The sequence below is a fragment of the Lithobates pipiens genome, unplaced genomic scaffold, assembly GCF_037356315.1.
Source record: "Lithobates pipiens isolate NorthernLeopardFrog02 unplaced genomic scaffold, aLitPip1_a1.2 Scaffold_1, whole genome shotgun sequence".
Classification (NCBI taxonomy): Eukaryota; Metazoa; Chordata; class Amphibia; order Anura; family Ranidae; genus Lithobates; species Lithobates pipiens.
Window position 1 is genome coordinate 167,026,809 of NW_027507685.1, and position 15,056 is coordinate 167,041,864.

The following is a 15,056-nucleotide window of genomic DNA, read 5'->3' on the forward strand; positions in this document are numbered from 1 at the left end:
TCTCTCCATACTTTCTACCCCAGGTAATTAACCTTCTTTTACTTTACATAATCCCAATAACCGTTATTCTATACATTTTCCCTTATCCCAATAAACATGCCACACAGGAGTTTGGAGTATAACTGGCCATAGCAGCCTTTTATTAACACTCTTCAAACCAATAACTTAAATAACTTTATTAAATATCTATATATATATATATAACACTTTTTGGTAACGGCAATTTTAACGAACTCCCAGTCAGTTGGTCTTTGACGGTACCACGCTCCACCTTTTAAACATAACCTTTTACCATTACACTGCGGGACCACCTTTTAACCATACTAGGCCTCCGGCCGTTTATAAGCCTGGAGACAACCACCTACCCGCAATGCCACCAAATCCCGTATCCAGCCTACCCTTCCGCTGTGATACACCAAAAAAGGGGAGGGGCCATATCCCTATGAGCTCCCCCCCCACATTTCCATCATCTGCTTCCTTTTTTGCCCCATCAAAGACCAAGAGACACCGCCACAGCCCGCAAGGATGACCCCCCTTATCCTTAAGGGCACCTCCACACCCGCAGGGCCCGTTCAATCCCATCTTGCAATCCCAACGCCCATAGATCAATGCCCACTGCCGTCAAATGGACCCCATCCCCACGAAGGTACATCCCAACATTAACCTCCAACTCCATGTGGCGCGCCACTAAACCCCCATTCCGTGTTACAAACCTCCCCAACACCTTGTTAACTTTTATTCTGGCCTTATTGAGTCTGACTACAGACCGTGCCATCCGCCATGCCGTACGCGCTACAATGTCCGACCAGACTATGACCATGTCAGGGAAATCCCTCCGAAGTGTCAAAAAATCGCACTTCACATCCGCTATGATATCCCGGGTAGACCTAAGCCCCAAATCATTCCCCCCAGCATGGATTACCAGCACATCCGGGGGCCTATCAAGCCTCGCGTACCTGTGAACTTCAGGAATGACCCTACCCCACTTCATCCCCGGGATACCCAACCACCTGATGCAAGCTTCTCTACGTGGGATCCCCAGCTGTCTTCCTTCCGGTCTGACATCTGCGCGCCGAGCCCCCCAAAAAACATAAGAGTGTCCGAGAATCCAGACGAGGCGTGGTAAACCTCCATCTGAAAAGACACAGACAAAAATCAACACCCCATCACACCAGCCTGAAGCCCACCCCGACCCATAAGAAACAGCCTACACCAAGTGCGGCCGCACATAGGACCTAAAACGTTTGGACTCCCATCGCCCTATCCGTTTTACCACAGTCTCGTCCAACCCGCATCTGGCAGCCTCTGTGGCTGCCCCGATGCGGAAGGAGTGCGAAGCAAACTGCGCCCCGTCAAACCCCCCTGCCTTCAAACATTTGCGAAACACCGTAATAAATTGAAATTTGGACAGAAAACTCCCGTCCCGATGCACCAGCAGCGGGCCCTCCCCTTGCGGTCGCATTTTTACGAACTCCGTCACCGCCGCCACCGGACAGATCTCCGAACCCGGCAATGCATATAACCAAACGTCCACCCCCTTACCCGACTGATCCGTTTTAGACCGGCGTAGTTTCAAACACAGGTAACCATCCCCCACTGTAACATCCTGTCCCAACAAACCCCCCCCAACATTTTTTGCCGGGCTGACCAACTCACCCACCCGGAAGGCCCCGAAAAAGGCCAATGAAAAAGCCGTACGAAACAGGTGCGCTTCATAACCTGACGTACACAGACCCCCCAACTGCCGGCTAATCACGCCCAAAATCGCAAAAGTCACCGGCCTCCGCCCGTCCTTCTTCTGATTACCCTTCCGGTACCCCTTCAGCGCCTGACGCACCCAAAAACCTTTTGTCGCATCCATTTCGCCCCGCAACTTAAACCAGAAAGCCAGAGCCGCCAGCTTCCGTTCAATCCCAGAAACTGACCCCAACCCTTCCATCTGTCTGACCACAAAGTACAAAACTAACAAACCACTGTCCGCCCCCACGTCCCCCAGCTCGGCATCCGCCAGCCGTGAAAATTCCAGCCACTCACCCCAAACTCGACTATATGCTGCCCAAGTCGAGTCGCTCACCGACCTCCTGATCCATCCCGCGGCGATCCCGAAGCAATGGTCCAAAGCCGCTCCGGGCAGGGGACCCCCTCTTCTGCCGCTCCCGGCGCCAAGTCCCGAAACCTCTGCCACTGAAAGCGAGACAAGGCATCGGCCAGGTTATTATCCACCCCCGGGACGTGCACGGCATACAACAATATGTTCATCTGCAGGCACCGCAGCACCAGATGACGCAGCAACCTAATCACCGGAGGAGAAGAACCCGACATCCGATTAACCACCTGCACGACTCCCATATTGTCACAATTCAACCGAATCTTCAGATTCCGGCAGGACCCACCCCACAATTCTAATGCCACTACCACCGGAAACAGTTCCAGCAGCACCAGGTTCTTAGTCAACCCTTCCTCAACCCAAGTCTGTGGCCAGGCCGTGGCACTCCACTGACCCTGAAAATACGCCCCATAGCCCGTCGACCCCGCCGCATCCGTCACCAGCTCCAGGTCGAAATTACTCACCGGCCCATCCATCCACACGGAACGTCCATTGTAGTCCTCCAAAAACGTGTGCCAGACCCGCAAATCCTCCCTATGTTCCCCCGTCAACCGCACGAAGTGAGTCGGACTTGAGACTCCCGCCGTGGCCGCCGACAGCCGTCGGCAAAAAACCCTCCCCATGGGGATGATGCGGCAAGCGAAATTGAGCTTGCCCAAAACCGACTGCAGCCTCCGGAGCTGCACTTTACGCACCCCCAGCAGCTCCCTAACCTCTAGCCGGAGTCCCTCCACCTTGTCCCTCGGTAGCCGGCACTCCATGGCGACCGTATCCAGCTCGATGCCCAAAAAACTCAACACCGTCACCGGCCCTTCCGTCTTGTCCGGTGCAAGCGGGACCCCGAACTTCTCCGCAACGTGCTGCAACGTGGCCAAAAGGATCGCACACACATTGGAAGCCGGAGGACCCACCACCAGGAAGTCATCCAAATAATGGATAACTGAACCCCACCCGGATAAATCCCGCACTACCCATTCCAGGAAAGAGCTAAAAAGCTCAAACAGGGCACAGGAAATGGAGCATCCCATGGGCAGGCATCTATCCACGTAAAAACGATCCCGCCAACAGCACCCCAGCAAACGGAAACAATCCGGATGCACCGGCAACAACCGAAAGGCTGACTCAATGTCCGATTTGGCCATGAGCGCCCCCCTCCCAAAATGGCGCACCCAACCCACCGCCGCGTCAAAGGAAGTATAGGACACCGTGCAAGCCTCCGGGTCAATCGCGTCATTCACGGAGCCGCCTTTCGGGAACGAAAGGTGGTGAATAAGCCGAAACTTGTTGGGTTCCTTCTTAGGCACCACCCCCAACGGGGACACCACCAGATCCGCCAACGGGCGATCTAGGAAAGGGCCACTCATCCTCCCCAGCGCAACCTCCTTATCCAATTTCGCGGAAACTACCCCCGGATGCAACAGCGCGGAACGCAAGTTCCGCGCCATCGGCGGCACCCCAGCCATGGAGCACGGAATTTTGAAACCCACAGAAAACCCCTCCCCCAACACTCTCGCCGCCTCCCTATTCGGGTACCTATTTAGGAAAGGTTGCATCCTTTCCACCCTCACCGGCGTTGTCCCTCTTAAATGCAGCGTCAGCCCCGCGCTTACCCCGTTTAAAGCACCGGGACAGGGCGTGGCTCCCGCCACAGCCGGAACATTCATGCCGGAAACGACAGGACCCGCCAAACTTGCAAGACCCTTCGTTGAATTGCCAGCACACTCCAAACTTCTTACCGGCTTGCTGTCCAGAGGCGGGGGTACCCCCGCCCCCCCCCTGAAAAAACTGCGACGGAGCCCGTGCCGACGACATCAACCGCATCCACAGGCTGATATCCTTGTGATCCCACCTGATATCCGGCCGAACCGCCCTCCTCTGCCTAAATTGCTCGTCGTACCGCAGCCACGCCGAGCCCCCGTATACCCTATGTGCCTCCCCAATGGCGTCCATGTAGCAGAAGAGAGCCGAGCAGTGTTCCGGAGATTTTTCCCCTATAACGCTGGCCATGATGGCGAACGCCTGCAGCCAGTTTGCGAACGTCCGCGGTATAAGCCTATACCGCCTCTTCTCCTCGTCGTCCTTCTTAGAGTCGTCCGGCTTCACCCTATCCAAATTAAACTTTTCGAGGGGAAGCAAGGAAAATATCTCCACATACTCACCCTTGACGATCTTATCCCGCACTTCCTGTTTCAGATGCGCGCCCAGTGGCCCTTCATAGCACACATACACCTCGCACTTCGCAGCGTCCGCTATCCTGACCACATCAACCCTGGGCGCCGCTGCCTCCCCCTTCTTTTCTGCCCCAGCCGTACTTACCGCAGCGTCCCCCGTCGTCGATACCGCCACCGGCACTACCACCGGCGGGGCCGTTGTAACGGGCGTGGAGCCTTCCTCCAGCGGAGTTCCCACTGTTCGCGGCGCTTCTTGCCGCGCACCCTGCCCCCCCGGGGCCTCCAGTCCCCCTGGGGACCCCAGCACCCCACTCAGCCCGGGACTTCCCAAACCGCCCCCCGGTGTCAGTGACCCCAGCCCCAAGTGCCCCCCCGGGCCCCCAACCCACGGAGCCGCCCCCGGGTGAACCCCCGCGGCCCCGGCCGCAAACCGTTGAAGCAGCACCTGCAGCCCCCCCAATAAGGAGTGCAGTGGATCCTGTGACCCGCCGGCGTCGGGCCTACAGCCCGTCCCCAACGGGCCCACTGTGTCCCGCGCAACGCCACCCCCAGAAACCCGCACATCTCCCCCATCAATCCCACACAAATCAGCATTAACAGTCATAGGAGAGAGAGTGAAAGCCTTACCTGGCTGCCTGGGTCTGCTCCCGTCAGCCGCCTCCCCGGATGCTCCAGCCGCCGCAACGCCGTCCCGGATCTCCTCCTCTGAGCCCGACAGCTCACCTTCGGATCGCTCACCTGCCGTGGGTAGCAGAGGCGCCGTCAGCCCGCTGGGCGGCTCCACCCCAGCGGCCGCAGATCGACCACTGCTCGTCGTAGCCCGCTCGCCGTCATCGGTCCTCCCCCTGGCTCCGCTCCGCGTGGCCGCCGCCGCCATCGGTCTCCTCACCGGTCCGACATCCCTCCCCCGCACATCCTCCGCCACTCTTCTCCCAACCGACCGTCCGGACCTGCCCGCAGCGTCTGGTAGCTGGCGCACAGGCGTTACGCTGCTCCTCCTCCGCTGAGTCCCCCCATGTGGCGAAGGCGCCACGCTTCCTTGAGGGACCGCCGTCCCCTCCTGCACTGCCCTCGCTGGCGGGGAGCTGGCCACTTCCGACCCTCCAGCCCGACTCCCCGAGCCCCGCCAATGAGGAGGATTCCGCCCGGACCCCCCTGGCCTTGAGGTGCCCAAACGTTTCGCCGGGGGGGCCGGCGGGTCCGTCACCGGGCTCCTAGGGTGGCGCTGGGCTCTAGTAGAGGGGCCAGGGGAAAAGCGTTCCGGCGGCCGAGACCGCCGAGCGCGTGGAGTAGTCTCCCCCCCTGCTCCCGGCCCCCCCACCGCCGAATCCGTGATGGCCGCCACCTGACTCTGCAGCCAATCTGTCCCACGTGATGCCGCTGCGGCCCGCAGCCGATCGAATATAGCGTCCAAACCCTCCATCCCGACCTGGATTCCTCCCCCGCCTCGTGGCACAAAAACCCACCCGCCGTACCGGACAGTCCACCGAGTACCCACCCACCCTTTGCCGCTTCGCGCCTCCGCACTAGCACCTGATCACGGAGCCGGTCCTCACTCTGCAACTCTTTTCCTCTTCTGCGCCGCGCTGCCGTGTCAGCTCCTCCCCTTCCTTTAAATAACACTCCGCCCCCCTTCCATTCTTTTTTCTCTGGCCCCACCCCCCTTACCTCACCTCCTTACCTTAACCCTTTCCGCTCTTCCCCTCAGCCTTCGTCATGTCCGGCCCTCCTCCCAGCCTCTGGCTTAGTTCCGTGCCTCTCTGGAGTAGCACAGACATGTGTCCTGCTGGGTGGGGGGTCTCTGTCCTCTGCTGTCACTGTCCAGGTCTCCTCTGCCCACACTTCCCCTGACTTGTCCTTAGTATAGTTTGAGCTGTGACCTGTCATATGGGGGGGCTGTATAAGTTCGTAGCCCAGATCTCTGCATGGATTATTCTATGAAGTTTACTCATCTTCTGCCTTTTATTGCAAGTTCTCTATAGGAGTTCACAAGTAATATGACAGCTATGTGTGGTAGTGCAGTGTATTTCTGCAGTCAGCCACTCCATGCAGCGCAAGCACGCTTACAACACATTGCATCGCATCTGTGTAAATTCTGACAGTACAGCATGTCGCTTCACATTGTACTCATACCTAAGCATTGTACGGTATCATACAATATTTACATCCATACATTGTGCTGTGCCATATAGCACTCACACCAATTCATTGTACGGCATTGCTAATGCTATACACTATGCCACATTGCACTATATTAAAAATTACATACACTCACTCAGACCATTGTCTTAACAGCAGCTGGTTGCTAAGCAGTCCCTGACTATTTTAACCACTTCAATACCAGGCCCTTTCACCCCCTTCCCACCCAATACAGTTTTCTCCCCACAAATAGAGCTTTCTTTTGGGGGTATTTAATCACCACTGGGGTTTTTATTTTTTCCTAAACAAGCTAAAAAAAAAAGTTTTTCATTGTTTTGGTTATAAAATTTAGTTTTCTCCTTCACTAATGACTTGACACTGATGAGCACTGTCAGTCGGCTGTGATGGGCACTGACAGGCGGATTTGATGGGCAGCACTGATGACAAGTTACTGATGAGGTACTGACAGGTGTCACTGTAGGGCACTGATTGACACTCTGGTGGGCACTGATTGGCACTGATGGGCACCTACAGCCGTTTCTGATGGGGCACTGACTGGCAGCTGATGGGTTCCTTTTTGGCAGTTGAAGTGACACATCTGATGAGACTGTGCTGATAATCAGTGTGTTGATTATCAGTACAGGCCCCATCCCTCTGACAGTGAGAGCTGCTGATCGTCTCTCCCTGTCAGTGAGAACCAGGGAAAGCCCTTTACAGGCATTTCCTGGTTCATGCAATATTCTGCTGTGATTGGTCACAGCTGATCCCGTGGTGAGACACCTCTGTCAGATGCTCCTTACTATGATCGGAGATGCGGTGTGTCAGACTGAGACGCCACACTTATGATTGCTGCACTGCGCACCGGCATGTTGTACTGCTGGACGTCATATGATGTCCAGTCAGGGTAACAGAACGACCACCCTGCTGTCATTCTGCTATAGGCCAGGCAGGAAGTTGTTAATTAAAGTCAGATGAAAGTTAGCTCTCTGATTATTTTCAATTTACAAAAAATCATATGTACTAGAAGAATTTATTTTTTATTTTTATAATTATGCAGAGGTTTATACATGCCTGTGAGACACTTACTTGTGGCACAGCAAAGTACGTTTATTTTAGGGACACAAGAACGTGTTTTCTTTAACAATGCCCCTTCCACTGTTATAATTTGGCCACACCCACTCTTCAGTGTGGCACGCTGTGTGCGCCATATTACTACTCTCCTTGGGATACCCAAAGGTGTCCCAGATCTTTTACAATCTTATATTGTATACTATTGAAAAAAAATCCTGTGCCTTGCTAAAATGTTTGGGTTTGGCCTGGAGAAAAGGTGGCAACCCTATCTCAACTCCCCCATGTGAATGAGTACACCATTCACCAAAAAAAAAAGTAGTGTAGTGTGATAAGAGAATAGCCAGTTTTTGACAAGTCCTTTATTAAAAATGTCTTCTCCTTCTTCCCCCCGGCTTCTTCTTCCCCTCGGCTTCTTATCCCCCCAGCTTCTTCTTCCTATGCCACCGCCTACCCACTGAAAATTTAAAAGAACCTCCTCCGATGCTGTGATGGGGTGGATCACATCATTCAAAGACCCCGCCTCTTGTGACTTCACTGCCGGGGCATGATGGGTCCGGAGTCTCTGGATGATGCTATCCGGTTGTCACGCCCCATAGTTATATATGAAATGTGCGACATGGAAGAGGACAGATTGGTGGGCTGCAGTGTCGGAGGAGGGTTGTTTTTGTATCTTCAGTGGGTCAGTGACGGCAGCAGTGGTGGAGGATGAAGAGGGGGAAAGAGAAGACCGGAGGAAGAAGTGGGGAAAGAAGAAGACATTTTTAATAGGATTTGTCAAAAACTGGCTATTGTCTTTTGTCACACTACACTACTTTCATGGTGAATGGGTAGGGGTACACCAAACCATACACATTCACATAGAGGGGCATCGGGAGCTAAGGGTGCCCCTTGTTAAAGGGGCTTCCAGATTCTGATAAGGAAGAGGCGCTTGTGCCCATCAATTGGCTCCCCCACATGTTGAGGCCATGTGGCCTGGTATGGTTCAGGAGGGGGATGGGCGCTCGTTTGTCCTCTCTTTTTCCTGACCTGGATTTTGGGGGTGACGATTTTGGCATTGAGTTCCTCTTAAAAGCCATACCAGACGTAAAGGCCATAGTACCGTTGGGGGGGGGGGGGGCACGCCAGGTTTTGCTTAAACTTTTGTTTTTGTGGTATGTTTTCCGTAATTTGGTGCTTAGAGGGAATGCACATTTAGTTTACATATTTGATGGCTTACCTAGTCCCAGGGGTCAAGTCCTGGGGAAAAAAATGTGGGAACTTCCACCCAAGATCCACTCACCCACCAAATTTTTCATCCAATTTTTGTATTGCGTGTATGAAGCTTAACTGTTATTACATTAAAAAAAAATCCTCAATAAACATAAATATGTTAATTCTTTGAATAATCAGCATTCATTCAATCGTGCTTCCATGCAAATGTGAACATCATGTTCTGATCTTTATTTGGGAATTTTTTTTTGTATATAGAGTGTTTATGTGGTGAATTTACACTTTTCATTGAACAGAGTTTGGATAATACAGGGTTAAACAAAAGGTCATAAATTAACTGAACATTATCTGGACAGAATGCTTGGGGAGATAGTGATGTGTTCCTGCTTAGGAGATGTATGTTAGCGTTGGGTCTGCAAACTCTGCAGGGGCTCCAACACACACTCGCTGCTATTCCAAACCTTCATATATTTCCACATAAACTTCCCTCCTGGCATTACACTTTGCCAGGTATTGTGCTCAGCTTACCACCCCAAACTGATGTTCCTCCGTGAGCTCACCTCTCTCCCTACATGTCCTGTGAGCAGAATAGCTGTGCTCCTCCTCTAGGTTCTCTTATCATATGGTACTGAAGATAGAGGAGGGGGGGATTCAGCAGGACACACAGAGCAAGTATGCAGGAGACTGGGGGGGGGGGAGATGAGGAGACAGAAAATCAGGAGGGGCTGGCGGGGAGGAGCGCATCGCGAGAGGCCTGACTAAATACAATCTCTTAGCAGTAGGGACCTGATCTAGCCATTAGCTAGCTGTGATTGACAGGTAGATCGAAGCAGAAGCTGCCATGGGGCCCCCTACTGGCAATGCCTGAATGGTCAAGTGTGCGGCACTTACTATTGTGAGCTGTGTCGGCAGCTGCTGGTGTAACACCTGCCACACAGCTTGCATACTTCAAAGTCTTGCAGGACACGGCTGCTAACGCAAACTGAGTTCCCTGTGGAAAAAGTACAGGAACTCCGTTCCCATGTGTTCCCGCAGGACTTGAGCCCTGCCTAGTCCACAAAATAATTGGTAGAGCCATGAAATTCAGCTTTGGAGCACAGATTTTTTTGGGGGGAGGGTTTCTTCCCCCTCCCCCCCATTACACTTTCTCATCAAGGACAAGCCTGTGTGCACAACCAAATACTTTTGTATGCACCTAGATCTAATACAGGTTTGAAGGGGTATGAATTGTTTGCACTTATAAAATATGTATTTTGCGTCTGCAAAAGTAAAACATAAAGCAAAAAACAATTTAAAAAAAAAAACGTAAAAAAGTCAAACAAAGCAAAAAACAATCAACTTTTTATTTCAACATTAGTATAAACATTAATTTACTAGAAGGGCCATGTTCAAAAGGGCTTACAATCAACAAGCGTAGGTCACCAAATATTAGACACATTAAACAAATCACATTAGAAAAGCAGGGATACAAATCAAGCTAATAACAACCATGAAAAACCTTTGTGAGGATCAGAAGTCCTCGCCCCAAACCCCTAAAAAGTTAAATGGCAGGATTATCATACAGACGTAATTAATACAAAAGCCAAAAAGAATTGGAATAACAGGAACCTTCCTTTTCATCTAAACCATTACATAACAGTTGTAAGTCTAAGGCATGCCATACATGGGTCGAATTTCAAAATCTTAACTAAGAATTTCCGTTCGAATTTCGCACCATTAGTGGGCTGCAGCAACAGCTGATTTTCGTGCTGCCATCAAATTTAAGTAATCGGGCATGTTGAAAATTCTTTGAAAAACAAACAATTTTCTAAACAATGATGGGAGAATCGTGCGAGAAATGTAGTTGAAAAAGAAATGCGCATGTGCAAGAAAAGATTCCCGGAAAGAAAAGAAGATGGATGCAAGAAGGATTTGGATTTTGTGGGAATTTCAGAGACCTGGTTCAACAGCTCTCATGATTGGCTGGCAACCATTCAAGGGTATACCCTTTATCGCAGGGATAGAGAGGGTAAAAAATTGGGAGGGGTATGCCTATATATTAAGAATAATGTACAAGTGAATGTGAGAGATGACATCACTAAGCGAGCTAGGGAGGAGGTGGAATCCTTATGGGTAGAGCTCCAAAGGGATGAAGCTAAGGGGACAATATTAATGGGAGTATGCTTTGGCCCCCCTAACCTGAGGGAAGAGAGGGAGATGGATCTCCTATCACAAGTTGGATTAGCAGCAAGGATGGGAAGTGTTATCATAATGGAGGATTTTAATTATCCAGACATAGATTGGGCGGAGGGAACCATGCATTTGTCTAAGGCTTGCCAGTTCCTAAATGTCTTGCAGGACAATTTCATGGTTCAGATGGTGAACGCACTAATTAGAAATAAAGCATTACTGGATCTACTGATTACCAACTATATAGACCTGATCACAGATGTGGAAATATGGGGAAATTAGGAAACAGCAATCGCAGGTCAATTGGCTTTAGTATAAATAACACAAATAAGAAACATAAGGGGAATACAAAGACACTGAATTTCAAAAGAGCCAACTTCCCTAAACTACGACCCTTGTTAGAAGGCATGAATTGGGATAAAATCTTAGAAACAAAGAAAACAGAGGAGGGATGGGTTTGCTTTAAGAGCATATTAAATAAGGGCATTAGCCAATGCATCCCATTGGTTAATACATTTAAAAGCGCGAACAAAAGTCCTGGCTTAACTCCAATGTAAAATGCATATAAAAGCAACGAAGGCCTTAAAAAAATACAAGGTTGAGGGATCATCATCAGCATTCACTTTATAAAGAATACAACAAGAAATGTAAGGGTGGCTAAGATAGAACACGAAAAAAGAAAAGAAATTCTTTAAGTATGTAAACAGTAAAAAAGGAAGGACAGACCATATTGGCCCCATAAAGAATACGGAAAGACATCTGGTTACAAAGGATGGGCAGATGGCGAAGGTATTGAATTTATTCTTCTTCATGAGGGAATTAGGGGGCTTCAGTAACCAAAACTCCAGTGTTTATCCTTATGACACATCACAGGAAGCACCTCCATGGTTAACAGATGACAGAATGTATCACCAATTTTGAAAAAGGGCCCAAAATACATCCCTGGGAATTACAGACCAGTTAGCCTAACATCAATAGTATGCAAGCTCTTGCAGGGTATGATAAGGGACTTAGAAAAAAATGGGGTTCCCTCGTGCTATCAAAGTGAAAAATATCTGAATGTGGTATGTCTGTTAGATTGCTGCTAGACCTAAAGTGTATACCATGCACTTGAACAAAAATAAATAAAAAAGGTGATCAGCACAAACTATATACCATATATTATGGTATATATATATATATGGAATATCCTTGTTTGATATGTATTCTACCTCATAGATAAAGTGCAATAAATCAATAATTATATCAATACTAATGGTGAGTCCTAGTGCAAATTGCTGCTGTGCATGCAATTATTTAGCTGCTGTGCAAACTGCTACTATGCAAACTGTGCAAATAATTTATTTGCTGTGCATGCAATTATTTAGCTGCTGTGTAAACTACGCAAATAAATTATTTTCAAAAATGCGCAACACATTACCATAAATTTATAAAGTAAATAAAATAGTTGCTGCTGTGCAGATTATTAAAACAAACAATTAATATAGTGCAAAATTGTGAAAATCATCATCAGGTGCTAAATATTAAATAATAACTGAACGAACACTAAATAGTGCAAAATGGTGCAAAATGATCATAAAGTGGCAAGTATCAAATGATCCTTTGTGTACACCTTTAAGTGTGTAGGTGTACCAATACATTCCTATTTATATTGAGTAGTGATACCCATAAAAGTTCATCCATAAACAGTAAACGTGCAAATTAGTGCAAAAAGTGCTGGTTTGCAGCAATGTGACAGGCAAACTCTTCAGGTGACATCCACTGTGTACGCATCATGTGCTCCACTCAGTGCTCTCTAGGCGCTTACCTCTAAATGGGTAAGAAATGGCACTCAGATATTTCTAATGATGGGCCCTCCTGAGTATGGTAACCAGAGATGATGTCCTTAAGAGTGCTGTATTGCAATAATGGCTCCCAGTTGGTTAGTTTGCCCGTTCAGCCATGGCAAATGAAAGCGGGGAAGAAGCAGGAAGATCTCATAGCGTAATATGTCTCAAATAGGTTTATTTATGTTTAAAAAATGGCTGCTTATAACAATGCTGAAAACGGCAGGCAGATCAAACAATGTGCGGTGTTACAAATGTCTCTATGTGTCACTTCCGGTTGCTCCTTAATCCAGTAACTGGAATTTACTGGATAGTATGCTATGCATACTAGCTCATTATGCTTTTGCCATGCAGGGTGTATTTTTTTATTTATTTTTTGGCTTTACTTCTTCTTTAAACTACGTAGAGGGTTCTTTACTGTAAGAGCGGCAAGGATGTGAAATTCCCTTCCACAGGCAGTGGTCTCAGCGGGGAGCATCGATAGTTTCAAAAAACTATTAGATAAGCACCTGAATGACCGCAACATACAGAGATATACAATGTAATACTGACATATATTCACACACATAGGTTGGACTTGATGGACTTGTGTCTTTTTTCAACCTCACCTACTATGTAACTAAGAATGCCAGCCACTAAAATTCTTTTCTGTAGCAGTGTGAGGTGAAATTGAAGGCTTGGTCGGCCGGAATTCAAAATGAATGGTGGCACCATCGGATCACAAAACGCACAATTTCTGATTTTCAAAAGAAAATTCTTTTGAAATTCGACCATGTATGATCAGCCTTACATGTGGGATTTAGAAGCAATCATCAAACAGCCTTAGTGTGGTGTAGGTCAGGAATTATGCATATCTAAGCATATCTATTTGTACATGAATACACACAATGCAAAGAGAGATTCAGGTCTGTTCTTAGACCAAACACCCACCACAAATGTAGGCCTTTAAATAACCTAGTTAGGATTGCTAACACAACCCCCTGGACACACCCACCAGTGTAATTGATTTTGTCTCTTCATGTAAGCTTCAAGTGCTCACACCTGTTCATTAGGAATACACACTATTTACAAATCAGCATAGATCTCTGTGCAGGGTAATTTCAAAATAACAAATGTCCAAGGCTCTGACCATGATCAGTGATCCCAAAAATCTCCAAATCAAACTTGTACATTATTGGGCATGTAGAGGGTCCAAAACAGGAAATGACAACTTCGTGAGGGCTGCTTCACACAAATTGGTGACAATTGGCGTATTCATCATTCATCATCAGCATACAACATTAAAATGTGTGCAAGATCACACCAGACTTATACATCCGTATCTGGGCCAAAACACACCAGTTCTAGATTTGGTGCAAACCCACACTTGCTTGATTTATAATGTGATTTTTTGGGGTTCCGTTATTTGAAACCCATCAAAAATCTCATCAATGATGAAAAACTTTTACAGCACAACAGAGGAAGAACATAGAAACCTCTAGCCAGGGAGCAGTATTGGGATTCAAACCAAGAACCTCAGTGCTGCTAGGCAGACATGCTAACCTGTTTGTAGGCTTCATCTCTGTGGTGTCAAACTGTGCTATGTCCCAGGGGTGCAAGAAGTTAATATATGCAAATGTTCTGTGGAAGGCCAGAAAGACACTGAACAACCTGCTTCTGGCATATGCCATCTATGACTGATTACTGAGAAAATGAAAAGAGATTGGGACTTTATATGAGGCAATGACTATGATAGTTCATTTACCTCTTTCCCTGGTATGTTTGAATACAGAGAGGGGTTGTGGGACTTATAGTGAAGCATAATAATGCTTCAATAATGAAGCATACTACTAAGTTGAACAAACCAATCAATCATTGTTTATTGTTACAAAGGGCATAGATACAAATGTAAAATTGTAGAAAAATAAAAAATAGTAATAGGTCATGATAGATATCATCTAAACAATTCATGATTATACAGAATTATTCCAACATGATATACATGGCAATGAACCTTGGGTATGTAGACCAAAGTTGTAACGGTAACATATAGGCATGATAACAATGGTGAAATTGGTTCATTCAAATAAATTATAAAAATACAGATATTGCATGTGGACACTGTGAAGTAGCATCATAGGAAAGCTCTACACATTTCATGGTTAAAATTCTACTCATCAGGAGCAGATGCAGATTTGGGAGTACCTATATCAGAGTAGAAATGCCAAAATTATATGATGGTAAAAAGGAGAGTATGAAACAAGGAAGAAAGAGGGAGAACATAAAAGATCTAGAACACTCTCACCTTGCTGTAGTATATGGGTAACAGTGTTGATGATATCTATAGTGGGAGATTGTTAGGTTGCTCGTCTTCTGTAAGTAACC

At 48.0% G+C, this 15,056-nt stretch overlaps 1 protein-coding gene across 1 annotated transcript in view; it reads left to right on the forward strand.

The window, feature by feature from the left end:
- Window positions 1–15,056, forward strand: part of OLFML2A (olfactomedin like 2A) — a 374,838-nt gene that overhangs the window by 139,047 nt on the left and 220,735 nt on the right. The window lies entirely within an intron of this gene.